Source organism: Phaseolus vulgaris, chromosome 1 (assembly GCF_051622355.1).
Source record: "Phaseolus vulgaris cultivar YP4 chromosome 1, ASM5162235v1, whole genome shotgun sequence".
Taxonomy (NCBI): Eukaryota; Viridiplantae; Streptophyta; class Magnoliopsida; order Fabales; family Fabaceae; genus Phaseolus; species Phaseolus vulgaris.
Genome location: NC_143498.1, coordinates 40,246,769 through 40,261,258, shown reverse-complemented (window position 1 = coordinate 40,261,258; position 14,490 = coordinate 40,246,769). Strand labels below are relative to the sequence as shown.

The 14,490-nt window shown below is 34.0% G+C and overlaps 1 pseudogene; it reads right to left on the bottom strand.

The window, feature by feature from the left end:
* Nucleotides 1–7,991: 7,991 nt before the first annotated feature.
* Nucleotides 7,992–9,980, bottom strand: LOC150029624 (uncharacterized; annotated as a pseudogene).
* Between the last annotated feature and the right edge of the window lie 4,510 nt (nt 9,981–14,490).

The following is a 14,490-nucleotide window of genomic DNA, read 5'->3' as shown; positions in this document are numbered from 1 at the left end:
ACTGTCCCGTCGTCTACTGCAGTGGTTATTTTCTGTTCTCATATTTTGGTCTTTCATTTTTGCTTTTTCTCCATTTGCAATCCCCCTCAAAGTCTTTTTCTTATTTTTCATTTTAGATCTTGTCTTCTTCACGTCTTTTTTTTAGCAACATCTCCTGCTTCACAAGTTGGATAGGTAAAGTTTTAAAATTTTAATTTTTTTAATTAATTTTATTGTTCTGTTGCACTTGTGGTCTCTGTTGGGCTATGTGTTGATCTGTGAATATTGCATGCGGTGTGAATGGACATTATGATGAGACTAAAATTTTAAAATTTTAAAACAAGTTAATGGACATATTTTGTGAACTTTTTAAATTTGTATGCAAACTGTTCATATGGACACTGTTAATATGAATTTTTTGGTTAATTTTGTTATGGAATGAGAATGAAGTTAAAGTTTGAGTTTAATAAGTGATAGAATATGGCTGAAAATTTTGGAGAATTAAATAATAAAATTTTACGTAATTAATAAAAGGATATGTAATTAATAAAAAAATATCATAATTTGTTTTGGAAAAAAGTTTATTACCATTTAGAAATCATTTAGGAAATTGTGTTTTTAATTTTTTTCATTAAATATCTTGTAATAATGTACTTAGTATGTGAGATCAAAAGTATACACACTTGGAAGATGATATGAAGGTTATAAAGGAAAAACTTATATAAATGGAACGTGACAAAAATGTTTTTAATAGCACAACTCAATTCGATCATGAGTATGATCCAGAGCAGGATGACCAATTTGTCCCTTAAAGTGCATCTTAGACTGTATGTTTAATTATTTGACATTTTTATTATATACTAAGTATTTTAATCATTTCATTTATTTATTAATATTTTTTTTTGTATCTTTTACAGGTTTTCATAGATCACATCACTATGGGATTCATTTTATATTTTCATAGACATTCTTTTATGTAATTGAATTATCTAACATTTTAAATTTTAGTGCTTTTAGTTAAATTTGTAAAGTACAATTTTAATTTTAAGTTTTGTTTTAAGTATTCATATCCATATTGAATATTTGAATGGATCAAATACTTTTGTTTAACTATTTGAATTATTTTTGTATTGTGGATGTGGTGTGAATGATAATAATTTGTCTGAATGTGATTTGGTTGGTATTTATTGTTTACAGGGTATACTGGCTAGAACAAAAAATAATTTTTTTTCATCCCATTTATGCGTCGGCTTTTGGCCCACGCCAACTTTTATTTTTTTATATTAATTAATATGTGTGTCAGCTTTTGTGTGGGCTCCATGCAAAGTCTGATACCAATTTTTTTTTTTCAATTCGTCGAACAAATCAACGCATAGGCGACGCTTAAAATTTGCGTTGGTTTGGCCCACGCATAAGCCGTCGCAATTGCGTCACTTTTACGTCGGCCTCATTGACGAAATTTGCGTCTGTTTTGCGTGGACTTGGCCCACGCAATGTGCGTTGCATTCCTTGACCAACGATAATTTTCATTTGTTTCCAAGATTTTTTCATGGGATTGTTGGCCCACGTAAATCCGACTATTATGCGTCTATTTTTGCCCTGTTTCGTTCATTTTTGACCCACGAAACATTATGTTTTTCTTGTAATGTATATTGATAAATTTTGAACTAGTATATTAGGTATGTTTAAAAAAAAAAACAAAAGGAGGTAAGTAATGAACACACTATTTTTTTTTTGTTAGAATTCTCCTATATATGTATTTTTTCATCACTACCATTTATATATAATAATGAAAATAATTCTTTTCAGATGTGTAACTTACAATATTAAAATTTATCATCTATATGTAATAATTAAAATAATTATTTTCACATGTGTAACTTACAATTACAATTTATATTTAGTGCAATAATCATAGAACATTATAAGATTTTCCTATAACACTATTTTAGTGTCAATAGCAACAAAATATTATCAACAGTGAAGTTCTAATGTTATTATTAGTACAAAATAACAACATAATAACTCGTAATTAAAATAAAAAATAAAAATAAAAACAAAAATAAATCATTATAAGAAAAATAATTTTAACGGGGTTTATTTTTACATTATTTAGGGTTAAAACCTCTATTAAGTCATTTACCTAGGATTGTAGTTTCCCCCGCTAAACCATCTCTAGGCAACGTGTTCCCCATAATTTTTTAAACCTCAGAAAAAGTCTTTCAAAACCCCTATTAAATACCATGAGTTTAAGAACCTCCGTAAAATACCATGAGTTTCAAAACCTCCATAAAATACCATGGGTTTCAAAACCTCCGTTAAATATCATGGGTTTCAAAATCTCCGTAAAATACCATGGGTTCAAGAACCACCATAAAATGACTTGCCATTTGAAATAATCTTCAACCTCATTTTCCACCATCTCTCACGATCCTCCTAACTTCTCTCTTCCACTGTAGATACACAGTTCTCCGACACAGGCTTAATGGTTGCCGATGGCAGTCCTAGCAAGGAATCACAATTCAACCACACTTATGTGTATTATATCTAATGAGAAGAGACACTAAATAAGGCACTATCTTCTTCTTACTTCCATATTGTTTCTTCCATCACCTTACTGCCCCAACTTGGGTCACAAGCCACTATTACCTAGCTCGACAACAACTGGTGTTTATCACTGCTTTATATATCCTAAATAATTGCATTATCTGTCAGATGTGAACTTCAAAGCCATGTGTGTTATTGGTTAAAGGTTGCAAGATCATATCGCAAGGAGAAATTAACTTTATTACTTCTCACTTTCACAGTGAATTAATTATTAGATGCATTTTAAAATAAAGACCTTAATTTAAATATTTCAAAATTATGAGAATTAAATATTAACAATTATAACTAAAACTAAAATTGCATATAAATTATACGTACATCAAAAGTTAAAACAAAATAAGTCAGGTTTTTTGAAGTATGAGCTCGTAACAAAGTGATTTTAGTATTTCTTACTAATAAAAACACGATAACTCTTTTATAATAAGAAAAATAAAAACTAAAGAAAATTTGTTCTCATGTAAGACCTCTTATCTCATGTTATCTCACTTAAATTTTTTGATTAAATTAATCAAATTTCACACCATGCTTCTTTATCATTCATGTTGTCTATTTTCTCTTATAAGACACAATAGGATTGACCTTATATAAATTTGTTAGTGTTAATCGACTTTTTCATAACTTGCTAGATTTTCATTGGTGTGAATCTTTAAGATATCCACAATTCATTCATCTACTACTTCTCGAACAAAGTCATAGCATATACGTATGTGTTTTGTCATGAAATGAAAGGCATGACTCCTTGAAATGTGCAAGACATTCTAACTCTCACAATACACAACAATCTTTAGTTGCTTGTGTCCAAAATCCCCTATTAACCTTTGAATCCAGATAGCTTCCTTGTATGATTGGGTAGTTACTATGTATTCAACTTCTATAGTAGACAAGCTACAACATATTTTAACTTGGATAACCAACTTACTACCTTTACTGCAATTGTAGACACATAGCCAATAATAGATCTTCTTTCCAAACACATGTAAGAATAAAAATTTGATTTTCCTTTCCACATCTCCATCAGTGTCATCAAACCAATCAATATTGATGATAATTGGTTTACCACGTCATAAATGGCATTTTTATCCTTCAACACTTAATTATTTTCCTAGTGACAAGCTTTACTTGTGCTTTCAATTTCTTGAACACAAGAAACATATATGAGTTCCTTGTGTGATGAGGTATGCCTATAGTCTCCTAGAGTAATCATCAATGAATGATACAAATATATTGCTCTACCAAAGGATAATATTGATGATTCACATATATTAGAATGAATTAATTCTAATATCTATTCACTTTTGGCAATCACTCTTTCATGGAAATCTAACTTGAATTAGATTTATTTAAGATAAGGACCTTAAATTTTATTTATATTTTTATGAATTTTAGAACAACAAACTCAAAAATATTCACCACTAAATATTAATTTAATCCATAAAGATTGTATAAGTGTGAAAGGTTGCATCTAAGAATGGAGCAACAAGAACATGAGCACACGAATAAGGAGAATCTAACTCAAAGAAGATGATAGAATAAGAACTCTAAGATAAGTGTTGATGGAGTCAACACTTGATTCAAGAATTCAAGATGAGATTCAAGGAAAAAAGAATTGTATCTTTTTCTTAGAACACTAGAAAATCTCTCTCAAATTCAATTATATCAAAAGTTGTTTATTTAGACAATGAAGAGTTATTTGTACCCAAAGTGTCGCAAATGCACTTCTAAGTATAACCTAAATTCTAAGTACATTAAATGAAAATTTAAACCTATGGCCTGGAAGTATTTGGCCGAAATTTACAAAATTCATGAGAGTGGAAATTTAAATTTCAAAATTGAAATAGAAGAAAACAAGGAAATTATCTTATATTAGCCAAAACTTTGCACATGTTTTCCATGCTTGGTCATGTTTCTCTCGCTCCTTTCACTAGTACAAAAAGGTAAATTAACGACGGTTAAAATCGACATTTAAAGACGGTTCCAGAACCGTCGTTATTACAGGCGTCGTTAAAAGGTATGGACTTATAACGACGGTTCTGGGAACCGTCGTTAAAAGATATAGACTTATAACGACGGTTGTGAAAACCGTCGTTAAAGGTGGTTTGTGTTTTTTCAAAAAAAATTTACGTGACTTTTAAAGACGGTTCCTCTAGGAACCGTCGTTGTATATGAGGACATTAAAGACGGTTCCTCTAGGAACCGTCGTTATATGTATTAATTAAAAAAGAAATAAAAAATTTTATTTTTTAAAAAATCTAAAACAACCTGCATAAAGTTTTCAATTCCAGAAAATAAAAACATTTCAAATCATAATTTAAATAAAAAAATTACATACAACAAATTATAACATAATACAAAAAAGTTTGGTAATATATGAAAAAATTTGTCATTGTAATGATTTATCTATACTAGAGTGTTATACATGGTTACAAAATACTTTGACCATGTTGTTCTCACATACTCCAATGCTTCTAAGTCTAGCGGGTGTTGGTCGTTGAATAACTGTGACATTTGAAATATTTTGAATTAGCGCATGAATAATAAATCTCAAATTTTAAAGTGTTTATTGTATTGAGGTATTACCTTATCCCAACCTTTCTTAATTTCAGCTTGCAAAATAGTCAACATCCACTGCATAACATAATAACCGCACTCATAATTTTGAGGTTGCTTGTTGGACTGCATGTGAAAATAAATGTATTAAATGAATGAGTGAAACACATTAAATTAAGTGAACAAATATACTTTAAATACCTTAAGGTACATCCAAGTGAGTTTTTATGCGTTTGAAGTTCTTCTCCCACACAACATATTATATCCAGAGTAAGCACTAAAATAATAAGATTTCATGTTAGAATACATAACATTATATAATATATATATATAAGTAATAATAAAGGTTAAATGAAATTGTCGTACCTATCTATAATGTTTTTAAAATAGGCAGGATGTTTTTTATGCAAAGAGCAAAACCATGCAGCGGTATGATCTTGAACAGATATGATCAATAGTTGCCAATGACGCCTGTATAACAAATCAGTTAATTAGTTTCTCTTATTTCAATAATTTATTAAAACTTATTTAATAAATAAGAACTTACTCATGGATGTACGGAGCAAAATAAATGTGTTTTCCACCATTCTTTAAGGCAGTGGTGATGTATGTTTGTGTTTCCGACTTCTTGTTTCCAATTGATTGAGTGATTTGAGGGTCTAAAAACCCATATATATTGTGTTTCCCCTCATCAAAGCATAATCCAGAAAGATACCTAAATTTCAATAAGTTAGTACTAATATATTTAATAATTCAAAAGTATAAAGATTTTAAAATTTGAACTTACATCATCCATAATTGCAGAACTGTTATGTTAATCTCTTGATCTCCGGATGCAAGGTCCAACAAATCAGACATGTGAACGTACAACGGTAGATTACTATGCCTTCCAAAAACATTGGCATCCCATGGAACCTCTAAGACGATTGTATCTAAAGTTGTAGCAACTTCCACCAATGCCGCCAAAGGATCATCAATGGAGACTATTTTCTTCTTTCCCAGAGGCAAATTTGTCTTAGGTTCCTGCTACTCATCAAAACAAACAAATACTTAAATTAGTTAGAATGTAATATATCTGATATATAATTGTATTTGTATTAGTATTAGTGCAAATATATACCATAGAGTCTATAGGTCTGACGAGATTTCTAGGCCAGGCAACGAAAGTATGTAATGCCTCTGCCACAATTGTCACCTCTGATGTCGGCACAGGAACTGCAAGATCACCATAAAGGACCTTCTCCACCGTGACCTTTATGAAATTAGAAGGAAGAGGCACATTGTGTAACATTGTGACCCCTTCATAACACTTACCCAAGGCAACGAATCGGGTCAAAGAATTACACTCAACATATAATTCGCATTGGCTAGTTGAGCCAAAATCATCCCCTGATAGATCAACTGCCGAACAACTGCCTTTAGTGCTGACTTTCTTAATAGGAGGCGGAGGTGGTTCATCTTCTACCATAGTAGGTGGTTGCTATGAGTGTCCTAAACCCTCCCACCGCTTTTTGAACTCCATTCGCGCACTAAACTCCTCCATGAAGCTTTCTTTAAGCTCTTGAGTTACCTCAGCCTTTAACTGCTCACGTAGTTGTAGTAAATACTCTTGGCTAGGTTCATTGGACAATTGTTCCTTGCTGTGTGATGGAGGTCCAAAGTATGACCGAATCCCAACCCCATATCCAGCTACACGAACACGTCCAGGGTGTTCAGGTCGTCCGAGAGCAACATTAAGAATATCATTGCGACCACATGGTTTAAAAGTCCCCTGTGTTGATTGCTCATTAAGAGAATCCTAAAACAAATGAAAAGAAATTGACAAACTTCAACACATTGAATTTAAAATAACACATAGAATTTAAAATAACACATTGAAAAGAAATTGTCAAACTTACAATGCGTTCAACTGTTTGTTCTGTAGACTTAGAACTCCATGTCCCTAATGTGTTTATACGGGCACCCTTCCACATCTCATGTCGGAGTGGTGGGGATGGAGGTCTTAAAGAATCTACACTATTCATTTCCTCAATGGAAGTAGAACGTGCTTTAATCTTTTCTTCAAGCATCCTCTGCTCTAGCAACTTATAACCACCACGAGACAATAAGTGTGGGGTATCATTATGTGCCTGATTGGCTTTTGCTTTGTTTCGAACCTCCTATCATAACACTCAAAATTTAGTAATACGTTAATATAAACTATATTCAAATATAAAAGTGATACTAACCTGCCATTTTTCAGTTTGTCGGATATTGACAAACTGCTGCCAAGTTTCTTCATCAATGGATGCATATTTTGCACAAGGATTTTCTTCTTTCCTTTTCCCATATATATAATCTGTTGTCAATTTTGATTTAAACTGACGAAACTTGACACCCACATCTGAAAGAACCTTCGCTTTCAAGGTTTCCACATTCGGGATGTTGTAATGTGTCTACATTGTTTGAAAGAATTAGTTCATAAACAAAAACAAAGTATAAAAGAACTTTAGATTTAGCAAAGTAAAAACAGTTACATACCAGAATATCTTGCCAAATCATGTTTTTCTCGTGGTCAGTCACGTGATCCCAGGACTGAGTTAAGATAGAGATCCTTTCACGAGAAAGTACTCCGAGATAACTCCTATATTTCTTTGCATGTTGCCCAGTGGGCACACCAGTGTGGATATCAATAGACAAAGGTATTTTGTCATCTTTAGTTATCTTCTTAAACATATTCTTCAATCTTGTAGGTCCTCTACCAATTTTTGAATGGGAAACTTTATCATCTGCCATGTTCCTGTTATCAAAAAAATATAATAAGCATCAAGAATATGAAATATAATGAAAATGAAATATATTGTAAAACTAAACATGAATCACATGTACATACAAATATATATTCCTTCATCATGATCATTTCGAGTTGCATGTACAACATCAGCAACATCCTCGTACTCTTTATTGATGGTCGTTCTTGTAAGTGATTCAATCTCACAAATGTCATTGTTTGTATCTTCTAGGTCATTATGTTGTTTTTTTCCATGTAGCACAACAGACCAGTGGTCAGACGTAGGATCTTGGATATAGAAAACTTGGGAAGCTTGATGTGCCATTATAAATGGTTCGTCATGATAACCTATCTTTCGAAAGTCAACCAAAGTCATTCCTGATTCATCAACTTTGACACCAGTCTTATTGTCAACCCACTTGCATTTGAAAACAGGTACAGTAAACTTGGTATAATTAACTTCCCAAATCTCTACTATGACACCATAATAAGGCATTGATCCCACAACAGGATTTTGATCCTTTGCAGTTGAAAACTGCATAGACTCTGCCTCCAAGGTGACTCCGCTATTTTGCACTGTACTCCTATCATCTCGAGACTTTGTGTAAAACAAACAACCATTTACTTCATAGCCAAAACAACATAAAACATCAAATTTGAGACCGTTTGCAAGCCATGTTAATGTTTCAGATGCTGATGGATCATTCATTATTTGTTGCTTAAACCATGACATGAAAGTTTTGTTATGCTCAATTAACACCCATTTTTCTGATTGTCTTGGATTTTTATATTTGACAATGTCTTTGTGTGTATCTAAGTATGGTAACACCTCATCAGTGTTATTCAAGATATACAAGTGTGCTTGCAGAACCTCTTCTCTAGATTTGCTTATGACATGTACACCTCTTGAAGATTTACTTATGAATCTACGAGAGTGCCAACCTTTTTCAGGAACTCCTATACATTTGGCTTTTGACATGTACTCGAAACAAAACTCAATAGATTCTTCTTAAATGTATCTTTCAATAATGGAAGCTTCTGGACGACATTGATTCTTCACATATCCCTTCAAAATCTTCATGTATCGTTCAACTGGATACATCCATCGCATATAAACTGGCCCACACAATCTGATTTCTCTTACAAGATGAACAACCAAGTGTACCATAATATCAAAAAAAGATGGAGGAAAAAACATCTCGAGTTGACACAAGATAACAATTATTTCTTCTTCAAGTTCATCCAACTTCTGAGAGTCAATCTCTTTACTACATATGGAATTGAAAAATGAACATAGTCGAGTGATTGTATGCCTAACATTTTTGGGCAAGATTCCACGAATAGCCACCGGTAGTAATTGTTGCATTAGAACGTGACAATCATGTGACTTTAAGCCAATTAGTTTCAAATCATTCATAGATACAAGACTCTTCACATTTGAAGAGTAGCCTTGTGGTACCTTAACACCTTTAAGACATTCACAAAAACTTGTTTTCTCTTTCTTTGACAAAGTGTAACACGCTGCAGGCAAGTATGTACGTTTACCAACTTCTCTCGGTGCCAATTCCTCTCGTATATTCATCTCAATCAAATCCAGACGTGCATTCACACCATCCTTTGTTTTGCCTTTAATGTTCAGAAGTGTTCCTATTAGACTGTCACACACATTCTTTTCTACGTGCATTACATCTAGACAATGTCTGACATCTAACTTACACCAATACGGAAGATCAAAAAAGATTGATCTCTTCTTCCATATTTCATTCACAGTTTGCTTCTTCTTCATTTTTCCAAAAGTCACATTAACATTTTTTATTTTTTCATAAATTTCAACACCACTTAAGGGAGTGGGACAAATGTCATGTTCTTGGTATCCGTTAAATGCTTTTTTCAATCTACGATACGGATGATATTTCTTTAGAAATCTACGATGCCCAAGATACACGATTTTTCTTCCATGTTTCAACTGCTCATAAGATGTCTTGTCTTGACATATTGGACATGCTCTATGGCCTTTCACACTATAACCTGACAAGTTCCCATATGCAGGGAAGTCATTGATAGTACAAAACAACATTGCATGCAATCGGAAAGATTCATTCTTAAACACGTCAAACACATCACCCCTTCATTCCACAATAATTTCAAATCTTCAATCAATGGATTAAGATAAACATCTATGTCATTTCCAGGTTGTTTTGGACCAGAGATCATCATAGATAACATCATGTATTTGTGCTTCATACACAAAGCAGGAGGTAAGTTGTAAATCACTAACAAAACGGGCCATGAACTATGATTACTACTTAAATTTCCAAAGGGATTCATTCCATCAGTTGCCAATCCAAGTCTTAAGTTTCTTGATTCTTTTCCAAATTCAGGAAATTCTTTATCAATATTCTTCCACTGCAAAGAATCAGCAGGATGACGAAGTAATCCATCACATTTTCTATTATCTGCATGCCACCTAAGGTTTTTAGCGTCATCTGCATTTGCAAACAAACGCTTAAGCCTTGGAATTATTGGAAGATACCAAACAACCTTAGCAGGAGGACCTTCCTTTGTGAATTCATCAATTTCATCATTCTGACCAACTTTAACCTTATAACGTGACAAACCACACCTGGGACATCTTCTTAAATCTTCATACTCATTTCTGTATAAAATACAATCGTTAGGACATGAATGTATTTTTCTATACTCCATACCCATTGGACAAAGTATTTTTTTTTGCCTCATAATTTCGATTGGGCAAGGTATTTCCTTCTGGAAGCATGTCCTTAACCAATTGAAGCAATTATGTAAAACTTTTGTCGGTCCATCCATTCATTGCCTTCAAATTCATCAACCTTAACACTGCTGATAATCGTGTGAAGTTAGTTGAACTAGGATACAAAGGAGTCTCTGCATCATTAGACATATTTTCGAAAACTGCATTAGCAAATGATTATGCTCCCACATCACGAATCATGTCTTCTAATCTATCATCCATTGAGAAATGAACTTCCTCTGAACCTCCGTGCACACTTGGCAAGTCTAACAATTCACCATGCCACGTCCATGTTGTATAACTTTTCAAAAATCCATCACACAAAAGATGTTCTCTAATTTCAGAAACAGTCAATATCCTTCCATTTAAACAATTGATACAAGGGCACCTTATCCTTACTCCATTCTTATAACTAACGGCATTATGTTCTGTGAATTGTATGAACTCTTCCACCCCTTTTTCGTAAGTATCACTTATCCGTGATGTATTAATCCAACTCCGATCCATAGAACTGCTAAACTAAGAACCAATACTTTCAATATGTAATCATGACAAAATAAAACAAAAAGTGCCGAAGGTCGGACACCTCTGGACTCAGAACCAGTGCGTTCAATATGTTAAAACAATATATAATGACTGAAAATTGCCGAAGGTCGAACACCTCCGGACTCAGAACCAGTGCGTTCAATATGTCAAACAATATATAATGACTGAAAATTGCCGAAGGTCGAACACCTTCGGACTTAGAACCAATGCGTTCAATATAAAGAATTAATATCAAACTCAAAACGAATACTTTCAAAATATAGGTGATAATAAATAAGAATAGACTAACCTTAAATGGATGGGCGGTCACGACAAGCGGTTGCAGCAAGGAGTCGGTGGTCACGGGCGTGCGTCGCGGCACAGGTTAGTCGTCACGTAGTTGTGGGCGGCAGTCGCAGGAGCAACGGCAGGGTCGGCCGATCAGTGGTTGTGAGAACAGTCGAGTTCGCGCGGGGTTCACGGTCGCAGCAGGTAGCTGTCGCGCACAGTGTCGTCGCGGCAGGAGCACGATCGCGGGGGTTCACGGTCGCGCGGGCAGTGCCGTCGCGGCAGGGGCGCGGTCGCGGTCGCGCGGGGTTCACGGTCGCGCGGGGTTCACGGTCGCAGCAGGTAGCTGTCGCGCACAGTGTCGTCACGGCAGGAGCACGATCGCGGGGGTTCACGGTCGCGCAGGCAGTGCCGTCGCGGCAGGGGCGCGGTCGCGGTCGCGCGGGGTTCACGGTCGCGGCAGGTAGCGGTCGCGAGGGGTTCGCGGGCAGTGCGGGAGCGCGGTCGCGGGGGGCGGGTCGCGGGGGTTCGCCAACCATCGTTATATCTCCCCCCCCCCCCCCCCCCCCCCCCCTCTCCACTTTTAACGACGGTTCTGGGGTGAACCGTCGTTAAAAGTCCACAAAAAATTCAAAAAATTACAAGATTGCCACCGCCTAGTTTTTAACAATGGTTGTCTTGAAACCGTCTTTGAAAGGTGTCGTTATTGAAGAATTTTGTACTAGTGTTTGAAAAATGCACTCATTGTCACCTTTACTCCTTGACTTCCATAGCCAAGATTGATTTAGGCAGCCTTAGGCTTGAATGCTTCCAAATTACTCTTGCTCCTTAGCCCTCCAATATTCACACCCCCAATTTTTTGGACCCAATTACAAAAGATTGAGCAAATGATCTTCCTTGTTCTGGTGATATTAACATTCACTTTAAGAAGAGTATTCATTAGATTAGCTTATTGAAGGCCAACATTAGAAACGAGGTCCATGGCATACTTATGCTAATGGAGAAATGTACCTTTAGAAGTAGAATTAACTTTAAGGTCAGGGAAATAATGTTATTGACTAAGGTCTTACATATGAAATGACACTTGTAATTATTGTTCAAGTTCCAAGATGGATGTTGATCAGATTTGTAATAACCACATCATCAGCATAAAGAAGTAGAAGAACGACATTTGTAGATGTGTGGTGTATGAACAAAAAAGAATTCATGTTGACTCTATGTAAAAGATAACCCAATAATAGTGGAACAAAACTTCTCATACCATACTCTAGGAACCTTGTTCATATAAGAAGTGTTTAAGCTTGCACATGCTCGTGTATGAAGAAAATAGACCTTAAGGAGGAGTCATGTAATATCTTTAGTTAGCTCACCATGAAGATACACATTTTTCACGTCCATTTGATGAAGGAACAAACCCTTAGAGATTGCTATAGAAAGGAAAATTCTAACATCTTTCAATTTGGTAACAAACGTTTCATCGTAATCGATTCCATATTTCTACTTATCGAAGGCAACTAATCGAGCCTTGCTAAATTTGAGAGAACCATCATAATTTATTTTCACAAAATACACTGATTTTAAGTCTATGAATTTTATACCATAAGAATAAGAGACAATATCTCATCAAAGTTCTCTTCTGAAGTTCTTTGTTGATTGCCTTTACTTAATGTATATCTTTAGCAGCTTGGGAGTAACATGTAAGAATAGATATGCCAAAGAGAGAAGTATGAGAGGAATCATTCATGCTTAGTGAATATCTATTAGGTGCTCGAGATACTCTACCAAATCATTATGGTGCAATTGGTATAAAAATATGGTGAGTCAATGTCAGAAAGAGGGATGGGAACTTAACGAAGATGTTATCTTACATATGTCATTTCAAGTTAAAAATGTTTCGTGGATAGAGATAAGATAGAAAATTTTGGAAAGATAATAACCTCATTTGAAGTATGGGAAAGATAAAGAAACATAAGACTTTCAAACAATGTCACATTCTCAAAAATGCAAAAGCAATTGTTAGAAATATCATAACACACAAAACCTTCATGAGAGTGACTATACCCTCTAAATCTACATTGGATAGATTATACATCAACCTTACGTCGTTTAAGTGGAGGTAAATGAATAAAACATATATACACCAAAAAATATGTAAATATCATAGTTAAGTTTATGTCAAAGGTAAATAAATAAAATATATACACCAAAATCTATGTAAGGTATTTTAGGTAGGTTGAGTTTCTAAAAAGAAAAAAAACAAAAAGAGAATCAATAATCATAAAAAGAATGTGATTGATCAAGAAGATAGAGTTGATGAAGCCTCCGCCCAAAATTTTGATAAAATATAAGCTTGAAGAAACCATGTGTGACATATCAAATAAGTTACAACTCTTACATTTTTGAAATACCATTTTATTAAGGAGTTATTTTCAAAATAATTTATTTTTAACATTTTTGTTATTCTAAATAGACAAGTAAAAATAATTACAATAAGTATCTTTTAATTAATATAAGTATTATTTTTCAAAAAAGTTTTCACTAGTGCAAAAAAAAGTCCATTTACGACATCTAATATACAACTATTTCATTGTCAAACGTTGTTCATCAAAACGCGGTGCCATTTTTTAAATTAAAACGAAGGTATACATGGCGGTTCCACGAAAAACCACTGTATATTTCAATTACTGAAAAGATAGACAATGATTTTTCTTAGGAACTGTTTTCTATTAATGTAAAATATACAACTGTTTTACGAAAATGGTTGTATATTTCAATGTGCTTAGGTATAGACGACAATTTTTCCTAGGAATATTTGTCTATACATAAGTTATTTATCCTAATTCGAAGTCTGTCACATACGCTTTTGTTCTCTGTATTTTTGTTTCGTCTTCTTCACGCTCATTGCTCTCTTCATTTCGTTTCAACTCTCTTCAACTCATTGTCTTTGTGAGTTCTTCCTCCACCCTCATTCCTCATTCTACCATAACTTCATTGCTTTAGGTTC